This window comes from Ursus maritimus, unplaced genomic scaffold (genome assembly GCF_017311325.1).
Source record: "Ursus maritimus isolate PB19 unplaced genomic scaffold, ASM1731132v1 scaffold_16, whole genome shotgun sequence".
NCBI lineage: Eukaryota > Metazoa > Chordata > Mammalia > Carnivora > Ursidae > Ursus > Ursus maritimus.
This window is the reverse complement of record NW_024424008.1, coordinates 48,145,668-48,164,875: the sequence shown is the minus strand read 5'-3', so window position 1 is coordinate 48,164,875 and position 19,208 is coordinate 48,145,668.

Here is a 19,208-nt window from a genome sequence, read left to right as displayed (position 1 = left end):
AAAGTCCAAACCCTTCGGCTTCTTTGCCCCCTGCCTGGCTCTCCAGCCTCACCTCCCACCTCATTTGTGGCCCACCCTGCTCCCACCAAGCCCAGCTCCACAAGTTCCCTAAGTGAGCTCCTTTAAGCCTCCAGGACTTTGCCCGGGGCCGTGGCCCTTCCCCAGAGTCCCCCTCAGCTGTATGGCTCCCTCACCTTCCCATCCTATTTGCAGAACAAGCTCAATTAGGACCCTTCTTAGAAACCTTCCTGAAACTCCTCTTTACCCTGTCCTAGGGAGAACCCAGCCCTGGGAAAAGCTGGACGCGCCTCAAATCATGGAACCTGCCGGAAGGGCTCTGGCTCCTATGTCACCAACCTGAGGTCATGGTGGAGGTAGAAGTCCCTTCCTTCTCTTCAGCCTCCCGAGTCTGTCCACCTTTCATCCGGCCAGCGAGTCTGGCTAATTCTGACTCTTAGGTTATGTTCCAGGAGCTTCTGTTTCTGCTTTACAGATGAAGAAACTCGTCCTGCACAAAAACATTTTCCACGGGTACACCTTCCCGAGGGTCATAACGTGATGACTGGTGACGTTTAAAGATGTCTGTCTCCCTTTCTCGACTGAGGGATCAGGAGAGCATGGCTGTGTCTGCCCCGGATGCCCTGTGTCTCCGGGACCCAGGAGCACCTGAACGTGTGTGCACACGTGTGTGTGTGTGTGTGTGTGTGTGTGTGTATAAGCATTCCGTGTTTCCGGGATGAGCACGCAGCCTTGCTGTGCCTTTGAGTCCTCTAATGCTGGGCTCCCTCTTGTCTTCCCCGCCTCCCACCCGTCCCCTGGTGACCTGTCTCTCACCCTTCAGCTTCCGCCCAAATGCCCCCTCCTCCGGGCTGTCCTCCTTGACTTTCAGGTTAGGTCAGCTCTGCTGATACGCTCCACAGCACTGTATAATTTTCTGTTCTTGTGCTTACCCGAGTGGACTGTAAACACACGCTTCTCTGATTGTTTGCTCACGTCTGTCTTCACTAGGCTGTGAGCTTCATGAGTCCAGGCACTGTGAGTTTTTGGTCACCCTACGCTCCCCATGCCTGGCGCAGTGCCTGGAGCACGACAGGTGCTGAATAAATATTTGGTGAGCAAGTGGACATTCCGGAATCATGGATGAGGAAGGGCTTTGCACACCGTAAAGTTCTACCGGTGGTTCCCCAACCTTTTGTAATGTTGGCCCTCTGCGGGGGTGATTCTTAAATGTTGTGGGGATGGGAAGGGGGAGGTGGCAGGCTCTTGGTGGGCATGTGTCATTTAGACGTGACCCAAAGTCAATCTGATACCTTCCCTTCCCTTGTGCACGCGCGCACACACACACACGTGTGCACGCGCACACACGTGCTCTCTCTCTGTCACACCAGGGGCACGGACTTGCTCCGGTGTGTGTGGTGCCGTGTGACAGCGTGTTCTGTGCAAGTGTGTTACTTCCCGCAGGTGGATCTTAGGTTGTGTCCTCCCCTCCTCCCCGAGAGAAGGAAACAGCGCCTACGGGAGTCTCTGGACGGCTGTGAGCACTTGAAGGAAGTAGACACGAATCTGTGCCCAGCTAGTAAATCGCATTTGAAGCCTTTTTCCATGGAAGGCAGGCAGGGAGAGTATGGATGTTACCTTGGGAGCGACGGGGCAAGTGTTCAAGGACTTCTGTCTCCAGACGGATCACTCCAGGAAGGCTGGATGGAGGAGGTGCGTGTCCTCGGCACTCCCGACCTTGGCTCTGTGTGCGGGATGAGTGCAGACGCTGGTGCTGGTGTCCCCTGCTTCCCGAAGTCCTGCTGTTGGATCATCCCTCTGCACTGTGGCTTGGTTTCCCTTTCGGAGCTATAACTCTTCCGGCAGCCTCCCTGGCAGATTTCACACCGCAGAAAGGGCCTTGAACACCGAGGCGGTTATCCAGCACAGCTTGAACCCTTCCAGAGACGGGGAGCTCACTCCTTTGTGGGGCAGCCCCTCTCACTGCTGGTAGCTCATGCTCATTTCTTCCTTTTCCGGAACCAGCCGTGCCTCCTTGCCACCAGCACGTCTCTCTGAGAACCTGCATCCATCTCCCTCTTGCAGGAAGAAGAGGGTTAATCAGCAGGGGGGACCAGGGGTTGCAGGTCATGGGCGGGGGGGGGTGATGGCGGTGGAGGGGGAGTGACGTCTCCCTCACCACCCTCCACCCCCACAGCAGGGGGCTTCCTCCTGCGAGCTCCCTCAGGCCCCGGGATCCGTCACCCAGCTATGACTTACCTAAATGTGGTAAATGCGTCACTCGGGGGACGGGTACATTGGATTGCTGGGGAACACGACTTTTTCTCTTATGCCTTTCAAAAAGTAAGTCATGATTGCTCTAAAAATAGCCTGTGGAAATCAGAAGAAACAAACACACACACACACAAAATGATACTAAAAATCCAGAGTACCTAATTATAGGAGAAAGGAAATGGCTTGGCAGTGATGTTTTCATATTTTCTCTGAATCAAACATTGTGCAGGGAAAGTGAAAGACATGAGGCATTGTTAATAAATTTTCCTACCCAGAGACTCAAACACCCCTCTGTCAAGCTGTTTACAACCTCCACGGGCNGTGTGTGGTATTTAGACTTGCTCCCCTCGCTGCTTTTTTCCTCAGGCAGCCTCTGCTTACCACCATAAACCTCACAACACGCATAATCAATCAGGCAGCCTGTCACGGTTGCTCAGTCCAGACACTGAGCAAGCACCTTGGGTGAAGAAAGCTCTGTAGAGGACACTGAGCAAAAATGATGGACTGGATGTTTCTGGAGTCCATAGTGGGGTGGGGGGGGGAGAAAGGAGAGATCACTAGGAATCATCCTGGGTTCACCAAGCACAAGTCCAGCCAAAACGACCTCCTTTCTCAGGCGGAGAGGTTCTCTAGACCGGTAGCTATGTGGTGTGCTACGGCCATCGCATATGTAGATGTCAGCAGGGCGTTTTGTAAAGACTTTGATGTAATCCTCGGAGACAAGATGGAGAACTGTGGATTAGCCAGTAACAGAGTTAGATGGATTAGCAGGCAAAGTGCAGTGTGAGCCAACAGTGGGGGAAGCTGCCAGGAGACCTAATGCAATCTCGGACTATACTAATGGAAGCACGGAGCCCAGAAGAGGGGAGATCATGGTATGTCCCTCTGTACTTGGCAGTGGCCAGGCCACATCTGGAGCCTTGCATTTCATCCTGGGAGCCACAGTTGAGCAAGGACGTTGACAAATGGGATGGCATTTGGAGGAGGGGGATTGGGATGCCCTGGGGTCTTCATTCCACGCCACGTGAGCTGTGGTGAAGGGAGCTGGGGACCTGAAGCCTGGAAGAGAAAACATCTAAGTGGATCCTGACAGCTGTTTTCAAATATTTAAAGGTCTGCCGTGGAAGGCAGAGCGGAAATATTGGATGCGGTGTCAGAAACACAGCACTTGTCGGCAAGCTGGATTTGGGTTTGGTCCGTGGCACACCATGCGAAGGGCGGAGCTCCGAGCCCTGCAAGGGGGCTTTCTGCCCTCACCCCCGGCGTGCATTGACTTCCTTGGAGCAAGACTGAAATGTGGGGCTTGGCCTGGGTCTACGATTCTTCATTTTCCTGGCTCACCAAAAACACACCAAGCCCAGCGCTGAGCCTGGAGGAGGATGGACGGACACAGAGGTGCATAGGACATTGTCCTGGTCCTCAAGGGCTTATGTTCGAGTCCGGGAGAAACACACAAACAGCTACTGTTTTTCTGAGGATTTCCCCGCAGAGCGCAGCAGGAAGAGAAGGGGATTGCTGCTTCCCACTCAGCTGCTAGCTGGCTGTGTGACCTGGGGCAGAGGAGTCTATGTCTCTGTGCCTCAGATGTCAAGTGGATTCTAGGGCTGGCCCTCCACCTTTGCAGGGCACACCAAGCAGCAGGGATATTTGCTTAAAATGCAGCCTTCTGCCCCACTGCGTCAGTGGTCCCCGGGGCAGGGTGGCCGAGAGATTCTCAGGCTGGGGGCACACGGATCACTGACAAATACTGGAGTTAAGCAATCATGGCGCTTCCAAAAGAAGGGTCCGTTTTCTGTTGAGAGCAAGGAGGGTGGGCTGGAGGGGAGACCACCCTGTGAATAGAGGCTGTGGCTCTGAGCTGGGGAAGAAGGAAGGCCAGCCAGACTTAGGGGAGGGGGAGCCAGGACGGGTCTCAGTGGAGACACAGAAGTGGCCCGTCTTGACACATGGGAGGAGGATGGAAGCATGTGAACGCGATTCTCTGGGACAAAGCTTTACAGTTGCTTGGCAGTTGGCTCTCCTTGAGGATGGGGATGGTGGCCGCAGTCTCTGGATCGTCGACTCTGACCATTGGTCCGGCAACCTGAGGGTCCCTGCTGGCAAGCTCCCTGGAAGAGGGGTAGGTTCTCGGCCCACCGAGAACAGAATGGGAACGGATCCTAGCCAGCAGGTCCTGGCCCACGGCGGCTCCAGGTGACCCCCACCCCTCTCACTCCTCTCTCCCTCTCTCCCTTCCGTTCCTTCTTCCCCTTCCTCCTCCAGGCAGCAGCGCCAGGGAAATAATGAGGTTGCCCAACTGGCAACGTGCGTGCCATCAGGGTGTAGAATGAAGACGGATGACTGTAGCGAAGAGACAATTTGAAAAGGGATAAATACAGGCAACAAGTTATTCACCACGGCAATTTGTAAAGAGCATTAAAAACCTGCAGATGGGTTGTTTCACATCATCTCCTTTTCCATTTGCAGCCTGACAGGCCCCGGTAAATGACAGTGATGGATGGCCTGGGGCCGGGCCCCTTCATCTACAGCTCTGCCATTGATTAGTTTGGCTCGCGCTGCACCCCAGGGTGGCGGACGTGACCTGTCTCCTAGAATTGAGAGACTGAGCTGGGCCTGTGGGACTTGGAGGGGCCTCCGTGGGAAAAGGGAGCGGGGCTGGCCCCAGAGGAATGGGGTGTGGGTGGGGAGCAGGGAGACCCCCAAGGGCTTGCCGCTGGAGGCCTGGAGGTGGGCAGAGAGCAGCGGGAAGTTTCTGCAGCAGACAGTTGACTTGAGGCCAAGATAGGGGGTAGAGGGACAAGCAGAGGTCAGGAACCTGGAGTTCAGTCCTCCAGCCCAGCCTCCGTCAGAGGCTCTGTCCCACCACCACGTCCCCCTCGTGCTGCCTAGCACTGACCGGCAATGAGCCCTTAAGGGCTCTTTTGTGGATTGTTTTTAGACTGTATCCCAAGTGCCTAATTAAGTGCCTCTCTGTGAATGAATCAGCAGGTAATATTCCCCCCCCAACCCCGCACCGCTTGTTATAAGTGGGAGGCTGGAGATCCCACGGATGAGGGGGTCATAATCATCTCGGGGGGCCCAAGGTGGGCTGATCCCAGGCTGAGTTAGGATGTCCAACAGAGTGTAGGCAGCAAGACCCTCGAGATGGTACAGAGGCAGCAAGGGCGCAGGCAGGCAGGCTGCTGCAGATGGGATCAAAAGATTACTAGGCATCAAAGCCTACAAATTTAGGGCAAGGTGAGAATGCACAACTCCCTGCCGTGCCTAAGACATTAGGGAAAGAAGAAAGATTTGAGGAAGAGCTATGGTACCGTATTGGAAAAAGCATTAGGGTAGGATTTGGGGGACTTTGGTCTTGCCTCTGCTCCCCCATATGGCTCACTGTAGGGTGCTGGGCAATGGCGGGAACTTCCCTGGGCTTCTGCATTCTGAATTTAAAAAGGGATGTGTGGAAAATAGTAGCAGCTCACACTTGCAGGGTGCTTTGCCGTGTGCAGAAGTGTTCTTGCAATCACGATCCCATTTGATCCTCTTAACAACCAAGAGAGAGGGAGGAAGGCAAGTTTCGTTGTCCTCATTTTAAAGTCGAACAGATAGAGGCTCAGAGAGGTTGAGTAACTTGGCCAAGGCCACACAGCTTATACGTGTGAACTCAGGCTCGAGTCTCTGCCCTGGAGACACCGCGTGACTCCATGGCCAGTGGGACTTGGGCACTTAGAGAGAAGCAGGGCCACTGAAGAGCAGATCGGTCAGATTTTAAACAAACCCTCACCCGAGTTTGAATCTTTAGAACAAAATATGTTTTTCTAAAAACTGGAGAATCCGTGCCTGCTGGGCCATGAGTCTGAGTCCCCCTGAGATCCCTCAGTCTTGCTGGAAGGATGATGAGAATACATATCAGGACCGGTTTCCTTAGAAACTGACTGACCTCGGAATGAGATGACCAGTTCTGGGGGTTGGCATCCTTCTTGTCTGCTCCCAATCCAAAGCCCCACCATTTGTGCAACTCTGGGTCAGGGCCCACCTCCTCCCTGAAGACCCCCCTGATAGCCACTCCACAATGAGGACTCTGTCTGCTGGGTGCTCAGGGCCCTTGATCCCATACTGCCTTTGTATCACCAGTCGGGGAGGGAGATGCTTAGTAAATGTGGTGACCTTGTGGTTCTGTCGGAGACAGTTGGAATCGACGAACTTCTACAGCCCCCTGCCCCCCAGGCGATGACCCCGAGTGAGTCAGGATCAGGTAGTTGAGTCCTGTCTGGGCAGCTAAGTACCTGTCTGCCCTTGGACAGGCCACTTTGCCCGACATGGGTCTGTGGTTCTTGCCTCTAAATTAAGAGGCGACAGTGATATAGAAAGACGACCAAGGTCAGGGCCTCTCAGCCAGGCTGTCCATCCAACAGAAGTTGTGGAACTTCTGAAATCACAGGGATCTGGGGCTGCTCTCGGCTCTGCTGAATCGAAATCTCTGGGGAAGTGGCCTAGGCACCCGGCCCTTTTCTTCCCAAGTTTCTTGGCTGGGTTTGCTCTTCTGCCAGGGCTGGGAAGCAATGACCTCCGAGGAGAATGAGAGCAGCGTCATGACTGTTATGACCAGATGCCTCACCGTAGGTCAGGCGCCATGCTAAGCCCCGCACTTACCTTACCACGTGTAACCCTCCCCAGCTTGGCCACTCTCTCAGGTCCCTGGGGAGCAGATTATGAGGCAGGTTGTGCTCTGGAGACTTTCTGGGGTGCACTCCCAGAGAACAACGCCCAGAAGGGAGTGAGGGAAGCAGGATGGGGCAGGAGAAGGGGGCCAGGATGTGGGCTCAGCCAAGCACCGTGCTGAAGCTCAGACAGTCCTTCAGAGTCACCTCGAGCGCAGGGAAGGGGGTTGCCGCTCTGTACCCCACATGGACCCATCGTTGGTTGCTGGCTACGTCTGGGGAAGGTGCCTAACCTTGGGGAGAGAAGCTCCTTTGTGCCCAGGACATTCCCGGCGAGGGACTCAGACGCAGCCAACAGCAGGCTGTGCTCAGGCGTCAGGGGACCTGAAGGCCTGTCCTGGCAGGTGGGGCCTGGGTGGCATCACCCATTTGTGCAAACAGAGACTCTGAGATTGCCTTGTCTCAGGCCACAGTCCCGGTACGGGATCCTCGGTCAACTCCAAATCTCACATATTCCTTCCACATGGCTCAAAGCTACGTGGTTCTGTTGGAGAGTATTTGCATAAAATTTGGAACCCTAGCTGGACACCCCATCCCCCAGCCAAACACACACACATGCACACACATGCACACACAGCACATCGTAGGGAAGGCAGAGGGGCTCGGCCTAATGTCCCAGGAATAGAGTCCGTAGAGATTAAATGAGACAGTGACAGCAATATTAAAACAAGCCAAGTCTGTGAAACTCCAAAGATTTGTTCCAATATTACATGTATCTTAATCAAAAATATTTATCATTGCTGCCTAAATTCATACGCCAAAGGATTATTTATTTATATTTTTCAGAATAACGTGCTTTAATGATTGGGTAATTGTTAGGCCATCTCCTGGGTGTCTGAAGGACCCTGCCGGAGGCCGAGAGCTCCTTTGTCCCCACCTGACTGGGGGGCACAGGGCCTGCTGCTTTCTTTCAGGGACCCCCTCCCCAGGCCCTGGTATGAGGGGCAGCTGCTCCAGGCCAGCACATCTGGGAACTAACTCGGGTGCCTTTATTCGGCCATCATGGGGGCTGCTTGGCACCCACGTGCTTCCCCGCGAGCAGGCCTGACTTGGCTGGGTCTCAGCCCAAGATGGTGGTGATGGGGGCGGCACTGTGCGTTCCTGCTTGATTCCAGGCCTCCGAAGGCAGAATGGGAAAGGCAGCAGCTGTGAGCAGAGGGAGGCGTCAGCCTGTGTGGTGCAGAAACACCAAAATAGACGCGGTGGTGGAGGCAAGGGCGGAGGAGGCAGTCTGAACACTCACCTTGTGGAGAGCCAGCTCCCAGAGAGCCTGGGGAGGACGAGCTGGACTGGGGAGGGAACAGAGGGGTGAGGAATCCCTCCGTCCAGGGAAGCACTGTTGGGACCAACAGCCTGTGTATCTGTGCATTTTCTAGTCACCTGTTTACCCGCTCACTCTCTCTCCATTTGCTCATGTACCCCTCACCGATGCACTGCTTTGTTTCTTCAGACTGAGGGTTTGTGAGCTTGGGGACCAGTCTGCTTATGGTCCTAGGTCCCCTCGTCGCTCAGCACAGTGTCTGGCACACAGCCCTGAGTGTTTGTTCAATGACTGACTTTCCTCCTTTATTCCTTCATTTTCATTGATTCAACCACATGCTCATTCACTCTCTGTGACGTGTTGGAGCCTTCCCAGGGCACGCAGAGAGCCCCCAACGGCATTTAGAGTGTGAATATTGGCTTCTTGGAGGTCATAACCTAGTTGGGGAGTCAAGAGTCGCACCCATGAGGGAGTTAGAGGTTGCATGAATGGTCTGGCCAGCCCGGGAGTTGGGGCAGGGGAGAGACCGCCATGGGCTGGCCTGGGAAATTCTCCCTCAAGAAGCCGGACCCTGCAGCAGGGAGGATTCAGGGAGGGTGAGGGAGATGGAGTAGAGGAGGAGTCAGGGCTGAGCGAGAGAGGAGGTAGACCAGGTGACTGGAGCGGTGGGGGCGTGACAGGGGCCACAAAGGGAGGAGGTGCTGTCCTCTCTGGCCTTCTGGAACAGACGGCAGGGCCTTGGAAGCTTGGAAAGCTCCATTTGGGTGTGGGCTAGAGCTGGGCATGGCCACTTCCTGAGAAATGACCCAGAAACTGATTTTGAGGAATATGCAAGCCAGGAATGAATGGGTTCATGATGAGTCGGGGTGTCCCCCAGGCTCACCAGCAGCCGATCATCACACTGTGGGCCGTGGCATTGCCTAGGATGACTTTCTGGCCACAGATGAGAAGGCAACTTTGGACCAGATAAAAACGACCTTCTCCCTAAGTGGAAAAGAAACCAGCCGGTGCCTTGGATTCCTTCTCTGTCCTGGCCTGTCAGTCATGCTCAGTTCCTCACGTTTGCTCAGCATCTATTAAGCGGGTCCTATGAGAGCCGGCCTAGACCTCTAGGGCCCCTCTAGCTACCCCCTGCGGGACTCCGGCCAGCCTCCTATGTCTCCTGCAGGAGGCTCCTGCTGGAGCTCACCTGTGTCTCAGCCAGTCTCAAGGCACGAGTGAATCCTGACACCGCACAGGTGAGGGGCTCAGGGGTTCACATGCTCTCCCTTCCTGCTCACATCCCTTGCACCTTCTCAGGAGGAGGGAACCCTTCTCGGAGCATGGGAAGAGTGTGGGGATTCAGACACTGATGCCCCCTCTATTCAGAGGCCCTCAAAAATGGGCAGCTTCCTCCATTGGCTTCTGGGGAAGTGAGTACTTGTCCTCAGTAGGAAGGAGAAATAACCAGGCCAGGAGCTTCGAGCTCTTAGGTACAGGTGTGCAAAGGGCGGACCTGTCCCTGGGCCTATCTGGGCCTCACCAGGATGCACGGGCGAGGTGGCCCGGGGAGAGAGGAAGCCTGAAATTCTCAGAGCCACCTGCTCTGGAAGCCCCACTCCGGGGGTGGGGGGTGGGGGTGTCACTCTCTCTCCACCATAGCCAACCCCTCCCCATTGCTATTTCCCTTCCCTCAACCCCACCCGCTGGCTGAGACTGCAGTTTCTACCTAGGGCTGAGGTCATCTGGTCACCGGAGGAGCGGGCGTCATTGCGTGTCTGTGTTTCTTCCATAGGAGGTCTTGCCATTGGGCACCCACCCCAGAGCACCCCCTGGACCCTTAGCCCGAGGGGAGAGGCAGAGAATGTCATCACCAGAGGAAAGCCCCCGCCCCCTTGGCGGGAGGGGAGGGAAGGGGAAAGGTTTCTGGGACATGCCATTCCGAACAGCTTTGGCAGTTTTGAAGGTCACTTTTTTTCCCCTTCCACGAAAGAATTTAATTAGGCTTCCATAAAGCAGTTAGATTTAGGAGCGGAACATTTTTAGCTCCCCTGCTAGGAGTGCTCATGAATATTAAAGACTGGGGAAGGAGGCAAGAGGCAGGAGCTGGGCCAGCTCCTACCCCTACCTGGCTCCCCCGGGGACTGCAGCAGGCACGTGGGCACAGGATAAAGGGTAGCTGGGTTCCTCTGTGGAGGGCGCTGGGCGAGGGTGGGGGTGTCACTGACTTGTCACTAAGAGTTGAAGTCATCACTTCCTCCACTCAGGCAGGTGGGGGCAGGCGGGGAATGTCCTGCAGTGCAGCGTGGGCAGGTGAAGGGAGGGTTGCGCTGGTCTGGGGGGGGCAGGCTGTGGCAGAGGGGAGCAGGCCCAGGAATGGCGCCAAGGACCCACTCCAGGCCACCTTCCATCGCTCTTCCTGCTCCTGGGGAGAGGACCAGTTGCCCAAGCCGTCGGCTGCCGGCGGAGGGGGGGGGGTTTCTGGGGCAAAGGTCAGCCCCCTCTCCAGATGGGGCACAGCTAGGTCACGTCAGAGAGCAGGGGTAGATAGGGTCCCTGTGTGCTTGGCAGAGACAGACGAAAACTGCCCTGCAGGGGTTTCCAGGGGAGCCAGGAGACAAGACAGCTCCCCAGAGCTGTCCGAATACGCAAGTGGACAGGCCCAAACGTGCTGGAGACAATGGGTGGGTTCTCAGTTCTAAGGAATGTGGGTGGGTGGAAAACCGTTCTCGTGTGCGTAGCTGGGCACTGCCGGGGCGGCTCCTGCAGCTCCCTGAGGAGCCCCCTCCAGCTCTGCCGCTGATACCCACCGGGCCTCACCTTCTCGTACCTTCTGATAGGGTGCTGTGCTTTCCCCTCGTCCCACGGGAGCCCTACTCCCTGGACCCCTGAGAAAGGCAGAGTGGTCGCTCCTGTATCCCTCCATTTCACAGATAGAGAGACTGGGTTTTCGCAGAGCACGCCAGCCCAGCACATTTCTGCTCACAGTCAAGGTTCAAGACTTGGTGATATGGCTCTGGGGTATGTCGGGAGGAATTTGGGGGGGATCCCATTGCCCGTCTGTCTTGGTCTGCTTGGGGTGCCGTGTCAAAGTACCACAGACCAGGTCCTTAACAAACAAACATTTATTTCTCACAGTTCTGGAAACTGGAAGTCCAAGATCAAGGTGCCGGCAGGTTCCGTTTCTGGTGGGAGCCCACTTCCTGGTTTGCAGACTGACACCTTCTTGCCGTGTCCTTACCTGGCAGAGAGGTGAGGTGGAGAGAGGGAGCGCCTATCTCTTCTTACAAGGACACAAATCCCATCATGAGAGCTCCACCCTTAGGACTCACTTAAACCTAACCACCTCCCGAATGCCCCACTTCCAAATACTATCACCCCGGGAGGGCTTCAACATAAGAGATTTGGGGGTACACAATCCCTACAAGATCCCGCATCTTGTTATAGACAGAGCCGAGGGCAGAGCAAGGCTCAGAGAGGGGCAGCCTGATTCGTACACGCATCGAACTCCATTTATCCAGCAAACCCTGAGCACCCAGTAAGGGCCAGCAGCGTTAGCTGGTGGTGGAACAGGAAGCTCAAACAGCATGGAATAGCTGCGCAGAGCCCCCCGTGAGCCTGGAGAAGGGAGAGTTTCCTAAAGGGGCCACCGTCTAGCTCTTGGTTTTGGGGTGCCCAAAGCTCAGGCCCAGCACTGGCGGGTGAGGCCCTGGGAAGGGAAAGGGGGCAGCTCGTTTCTGGGCTCAGAGTTGGAGCTGTCTCCCTGGGCGGCGGCCTCCCCATCCCGATCTTGTTCCTTTGCCCGGAGACACCCTGCTGGTCCCCATCCTGACACGGCACGGCAGGAGCCCGTGGCTGGAGCCCTGGTCCGGGGCTCTCTGAGCTCCCGAGAAGTCGAGAAGACTGTGGGCTTGCTGGGGTGCCATTTGTTTTTCTGGTTCTCGGGAAGCTGGGGGCAGGAAGTGATCTGTCCTTCTGCGGGGGCACGGCTTTGAGCCACAGGGTGGTGGCCCTTGCGCCCGCCCAGCTGCTGGAGCTCAGTACGGCACAGCCGTTAGCCAATGAGTTCTACGGGTTTTGTGTTTGTCTTGGTTGAAATTGAGGCCTCACCAAAGTCTCGGGATGCCGGAGCCTACTATATTATTCTCTTGGTTTCACTGCTGACTTGCTTTGTGACCTTGAGCTGGCTTCCTAACCTCCCTGGGCATGTTTTCTCTTAATGACAGGACGATGACGAGCGCCCCAGGGACACCTGCTTCCAAGTGCGTGGAAGTGTTCTGCGGAGTCTCCGTGTCCGTGAGGACTTGCTGCTAGGGCAGCCCTGCCATTTGGGTTCGAGCACAGGGAGGCTCAGAGCTCCACCCAGGTCTATACTGACAATCATCTCTGCTCCCCTGGGTGCTTTGTGACCCTAAGCAGGAGGCTTGTCCTTCAGGGTTTCTTCCGGCTCCCCTGTCTGGTGGTGGATGGGCTGGGGCCGCATCTGTGGCTGTCCACATCTCTCCAGGTGGTGTGGGGAGAGGCCCACAGCTTGGGTTTGCCGAGCGCACAGACCTCCAGGGCTCACCCCCGGCGCCCCGTTCGGCCCCTCTGCTCTCCGCCTGCTACTGCTCACCAGCTGGGCTCCCTGGCCACCCATCCGTCTTGCCTATCGGAGAGCCCACGGCACACGCTCCCAACCTTGTCAGCTTGAAATTAAAGACTTGCTCCACGGAGCCAGGTCCTCTCCAGAGACGCTGCACTTTGATTATCCCCTCGGAAGGAGCAGCTGATTTGGTTTCTGCTGTGGTGCTCCCGGGACTGGTGGAGTGGTGTCGGGTGGGCAAGGGAGGAGGCGAGGGAGAGGGGAGAAGGGTGGAGAAGCTTGTGTCTCTGGAGCAGAGCACCTGGCAGAGCCGAGGGCTCTAAAGGCGGCTGCCTGGCCTCCTGTCACCGGGAGAAAAGCGACCTCATGTTTCCATGGCCATGGTGCCAGCTTGGACTGGATATTGCCAGAGAAGGCGTCATGACGCTCCTGGAGAGTCCATCATGAGGATGGACCTGCTGGAGGGGCCCAAGGAAAGAGGGGGTGCTTGGCACACACGAATTTGCCAAGGGGCCAGCCTCCTTTCTTTGCCCCGATCTTCCCTGTGTTTGACGTTTCTCTGTAGAGAAAATGCAGCTCAGTCAGGAGCCATCCCGTCTCCCCAGAGTGCTGCTCCCAGCCCCATGAGGGGGGCCCCCCTCTGCAGTGCACTGTCAAGAGGGGTGCCTGTGGGTGCTTCTGTGTGAGGGAGGCACGCAGGTGTCAGCGGGGACCTCCCTGCACTTGGAGATCCGTGACGCTGGCTTAGACCCCGGTGCCCAGCCTATAAAGGTAGTGTTCTCTCCCAAGACTTCTAAGAGTTTCCAGAGGTGAGTCTGACTCTCCCTGAGTACCTCGAACTCAGATTTCTGCTGAATTCGCTTAGTTTATGGATATGCCTCCTGTCCCACCTGCACTGTCCCAGTTCTGGGGTTTCCGCTCAGATGCGGGATTCATTTCCTGCCCTCAAATTCTCCCCCCAGACCCCTCGCACGAGCCTTTCCACCTGCACCAGCCTTGACTGAGGTGTGGGGAGATGGGAAAACGTGTTTTGGGGGAGTCAGTATCTGTTGAAAGGTAGAGGAAGTTAAGACATCTAAAAGCAAGAGAGACCAGAAAACTTGGATCAAATTGGTATAAATGACTTTTAAAACATTTCAACAGCTTACTGAGGCGTAATTAACACACAATAAACTACACATATTTAAGCGTTCCGTTTGTTAAGTCTTGACATCATCACCACAGTGAAGATAGTAAACGAGCCCCCTCCCACCTTGACATTTCCTCCTCCCTGAGCCCCGGGGAACCACTCATCTGCTTCCTGTCCTTATGGATTGGTTTGCACTTCCTAGAGTTTTATAGAAATGGAATCATGTAGTATGTCCTCTTTTTTGAGACAGAGAGATTTTATATTCCAGAAATGCAAACAGCTTCGTGTTGAATATTTGACATATGTATTCTTTTTTTTTTTTTAAGATTTTATTTATTTATTTGACAGAGAGAGAGACAGCCAGTGAGAGAGGGAACACAAGCAGGGGGAGTGGGAGAGGAAGAAGCAGGCTCATAGCAGAGGAGCCTGATGTGGGGCTCGATCCCACAACGCCGGGATCACGCCCTGAGCCGACGGCAGACGCTCAACCGCTGTGCCACCCAGGCGCCCCCGACATATGTATTCTTAAAACACGCTCTGCCCACTCCGGAGCACTGGGCTGTTGGATTTTCTGCTGCCCCTGAATTTTGCCTCAATTTTAATGCAGAGCTGTTCAGCTCTCTTTTTGTTTCCTTGACTTCCATTAATCCATATCCTTAGAGACTTATCAAGGTAATTTCCTGAACAAAAGAGACTTCCCTCCCTAAGATCGAGTCCAGTACCAGCTGTTAGGATAAATTTTTCTAGCCTCTTATGCCTTGAGTGTGAGTGTGCACTGTGTGTGGGAGTGTGTGTGTGTGTGTGTGTGTGTACATTTGGGAGGAGAAGCATGAGTAGGGCAGAGGGGGCTATTTATTTTTTAAAGTAGATTTCATGCCCAGCATGGAGCCCAACATGGGGCTTGAACTCACCACCCTGAGATCAAGACCTGAGCTGAGATCAAGAGTTAGACACTTAACCAACTAAGCCACCCAGGTGCCCCAGGGCTATTTTTTTTTTTTTAAACACTGATGCCTTCCTTTACTGGACATTAGGATAGAGGTGTTCATACCTGATCGAATTTAGTCCTTACAGCAAATATGGGACATAGGGATAAGAATTCACTTTGGTGGGAAACGGAGACCTAAAGAGGCTAAATAAATTGTCCACAAAAGCGAAGCTAAGCCCCAAGTCTCTCGGACTCCAAGCTTGGGGCTCATGTCTGCACGGGGCGCAGTGATGAGGAAGTTGACTCAGTGCCGTCACTGGCTGAGTGTGGATAGCTGCTTGGAGGCCTGTGTTGAGAAAGACAACACAGCTGAGTCTGGGCTCCGCAGCGAGATTGGCACAATTGATTAGTAATGTCAGCATGGCTGTGGGTGGGGAGGTGGGGTCTGAATGTCGTCTGGCTTTATACCATGCTTCTTCGGTCCTTCCTGTAATGCAGAATTGCATTACTCTTTGGCAACAGGTGATTCAAGCCCTGATCTCTGGAGGAGCACCCCCGGGGTGTCCTCACTTGATTGGCCCTGTTTGATGGCCTCTCTCCAGCATGGTTCCTTTCCTGCCCATTCCTTTCCTGCCTGTGGTCTTCACACTGGATTTGCCATTCAGGGGCTGCTGCTGTGAATTCTTCTCACATTCTGTCTCCAGCCCTTCCTCTGTAGGATCCCCAGGTCCCCCAAGACCGCCATCTTCCTTGCTCCCAAGCATCAGAATTCCCTGGCTAGGCAGCCAGGGCTCAGAGCCAGGGTTGGGACAGCGCTCAGAACTTGAGTTGACTCCTTGGCTTCGCCTCTCCTTCTCACCCCACTTTTGATTTCCTCTTTCGGCTCCACTGCTGTTCCTAGTCTCAGTGGCACCAGCTCTCATCAGGACTGTAGCAGGCGCCTATGCTCTGGCCTCGGGACAGCCCATTCTCCCCAAGGAAGCAGGAGGGATCCTTCTAAGATGTCCATGGGATCATGCCATGTGCCCCATCTCAGCCCCTTCGTGGCTTCCATCCTGCTAAGTTTAGACTCTGACTCCTCCCCGTGGAGGCCTCTGAGGGGGCCCTGCCCTGCTCGCATTGTTCCCTCCACTGGAGCAGCCCCGGCCTTCTCTGCGCTCACTCAAGTTTGCCTCCGGGCTTTGCACCTGCTTAAATGCCATGTCCTTAGGGCAGGCTTCCCTGACCACCTCTCCCAGTCCTGCACCCTGCAGTAATGACCACTTACCCCCACTTCCTGCAGGGCACTTAGCACAAGATTCTAATATGCCCGATCACAAGCTCCATGGGAGCAGGGGGTCTATCTTTCTTTGTTTCCCCCTCAGTCTAGGACAATACCAGGCACCCAGAGAGCACCAGATACCTGTAGAAAAACATAAATCCAAAGCACTTTAGTATGAGGATACATTTATTACAAGCCCCCTCCAGTTGTTTATGAAATTGGAGGGAAATAGTAATAATAAATAGGAAAGGCCTGAATGTCTGGGGGACCTTAGGGAGGCCATGTCACCAGCTTGGACTGTAGTGGCTTCACTTACAAAAAGGGCCTGCGGCTGGTCTTCTCACCTGCACAGGGCCGAGTGTGCCGGCGACGAGGCATGGGAAGCAGTGTACCCAGGGCCAGATCACCATTAGGCGTCTCAGGAATTTGCCTGGGCTCGAGCTGTGCTTGGTCTCAAGCGCTGCTGCTTTGGGCCTCCGAGGCCCCTCTGTCTTTCCCCAGAACCCGAGACTGGCCTGGCCTCCCCCAGCCCCAGCTTCAATCTCAACCTCTCTCTCTCTCCCCGCTCTACCACCCTCTTTCCTGTCCAATTCCCAGATCTGCCTCCTTCAGGGACAAGAGGCCCTCCTGGGCTGGGTGGGGGGGATTCCTTCTCTTGCCAGCGTCACCTCCGTGCATGCCCCCCACTGACCTGCACCCCCACCGTGCCCATCACCTCCTTCCTCCTCCACCTGCAGGAGGAGATGGGGCCTACATCATCGGGAAACTGCAGACACCACTCAGTTCAGGAAGAAAGTGAGAGGGCTGGGGATGGCTTGCTTTGGGGGACATTTCCAGATGCTAATGGTTTCTTCTTAGGTGGCCCCATTTTTAAAAAAGATTTTATTTATTTATTTGACAGAGAGAGGGAGAGAGGGAGAGCACAAACAGGGGGAGCAGCAGGTAGAGGGAGATGGAGAAGCAGCTTCCCTGCTGCGCAGGGAGCCTGATGCGGGGCTCGATCCCAGGACCCTGAGATCATGACCTGAGTCAAAGGCAAACGCTTAATGACTGAGCCACCCAGGCGCCCCCATATGACCCCATCTTTGAGCAGTGGCTGCTTGGTGTGGGAGGGGCCTCCAGAAAGTCGTCGTGGGGCTCAGGGAGCGTGGCCCGCATTTCAGTCCTGCTGATGGAGTCTCTGACAGTGGCCCTGCCTCTGCCGGCCTTGGTTTATCTGCCCCTGTATTGGGCTGAAGCTGCCTGGGGCTAAGTGGTAATGGACCTGGCTTCCACTGGTGGGCGGGGTGACCTCAGGCAAGTCGCTGCCCTCTGTCTGCTGGAAAACGAGGGGTAGAGCTAGAGGTCTGGGGATGATATTTTCTCTAAGAGACTCCACCCCCATCCAGGGCTAAGGCGTGATCAACCGTTCCTTGTTTCATGCAGGTGAGCTGCTTTTTGTGCAGAATTCCTGGCTTCTTAAACCCCTCCGGTTCTCAGTGCTGGCAAGGCACACTCCAGCTTAGTAGCCACCTCGTCTCTCTGTCTGCTACTCTGGGTCAGAAAACCACCATTGGTTAGCTGTTTCCATGCCTTGCCTCACTCCTCTATGCAGTAGATAACACTTGCTTTTCAGAGGGTGAAATTGAGATCCTGAGACTTGAATAAGGTGGGGAGTGATCAAGCCAGGATTTTCCCTACTGCCAGGGCCCCGCTCAACCTACAATGCCAGGCCGCACGCTTGGCCCCTCCGGCCTCCTGCCAGTGGGCAGGTCGGCTGCATGAATACCCACAGGGGTGAACACAAGAGGGAGGGGGTTGCCCTTCCCCCGACACCTCGGGAAACAGGGCGGGCAGCTCCCTCTGCCTCTCCCAGAACATTTGGCCGAGGACTCGAGTGTTTGCAGAGATACTGGTGCTGTGATGGAAAATGTTATCAAGGGACGGACTTTCTGCCAGCCGAGCCGTGTTCCTTGGAAGAGCAAAGGGCTAGCGAGACAAGCATGATCCAGAGACAGCCGCAGGGACGGGCCTGAGCAAGGATAAACAACACGCCGGTTGGTGCAGGGAAAGCAAAGAAACCGGGACGAGTAAATAAGGAGACAGATGCTGAGCACAGTGCCAGGGGAATGAGCGTGCAGGAGGGCGCTGGGGCCAGAGAAGCCTGCTTGTGCACGACGGAAGTATTTGATAGACGAGGACAGGTACGGAAGGGGGGGGATGAGCTTTGTACTGCTTTCTCTCTGCTTGGAGACGAAGGGAGATGGGGTCTCTGAAGCTTGTTGGTACCATTTTTTTGCCCCCTAGAGCTTCCAGCTCCTTGTTTCTGAAAAGCCCGAGAACCTGAACTAGCCCGTGCTTCTCTTGCAAGCAGAGGTGGGGTCTCGGGGCATCCAGATGTCCCCGACTCCCACCCCAGGAGGACTGTCCCACACCAGACACACGCTGTCAATACTTAGAGGCAGAGGGATAAAGAAGGTAATAGCAAATCAGAAGGTGATAAGCCAGTCAATGGTTTCTTTCTCAGGCAGCTTTATAAATAAGAATACAATATGCCCATCTAAAAACCAGGCTTCTTGATCTGCACCCCCGCCAGAGAGCAGGAGGGGGTCACGGCAGTGATGTGGGCCTTGGCGGCCTGGTGGAGGCTATGGAAACCTAGCAGCATGCCAGGGTGTGAGCCCCAGGGCCAGCCCGTTCTGTAGCCTTCAAGTTCGGTACCGTGCTAGGGGACAAGATGCCCCTCCCCAAGACCACCCTTAGGGCTCCAGCTAGAAACCGGGGAAGCCAGGGCAGAGTGGCTATATCCTCTTCAAGATGGCCCCAGAGCTCTCGAGACAGGGGTGCTGCCCCTCTGGGGAGTGCAGGCTGATGTCCGCAGGCGCGGGCATCCACGTGCCGTCAGCTGTGGCTCTTGAGAAGACACAACCATCTGATAGCCCGGCTGGTTCATTTGTATCCATTTGGTGTCCTCCTTGGGTGCTGGGATTTATCTTCATTAAGGAGGGAAAGGGACATTTTCTGATGAGGTCTGAGAGACGGCTTCACCTTCCTCCTGTCTCACCCCAAAGCTGGGGCAGGGGGCAGGGTGTTTTTCTGAGGTCTC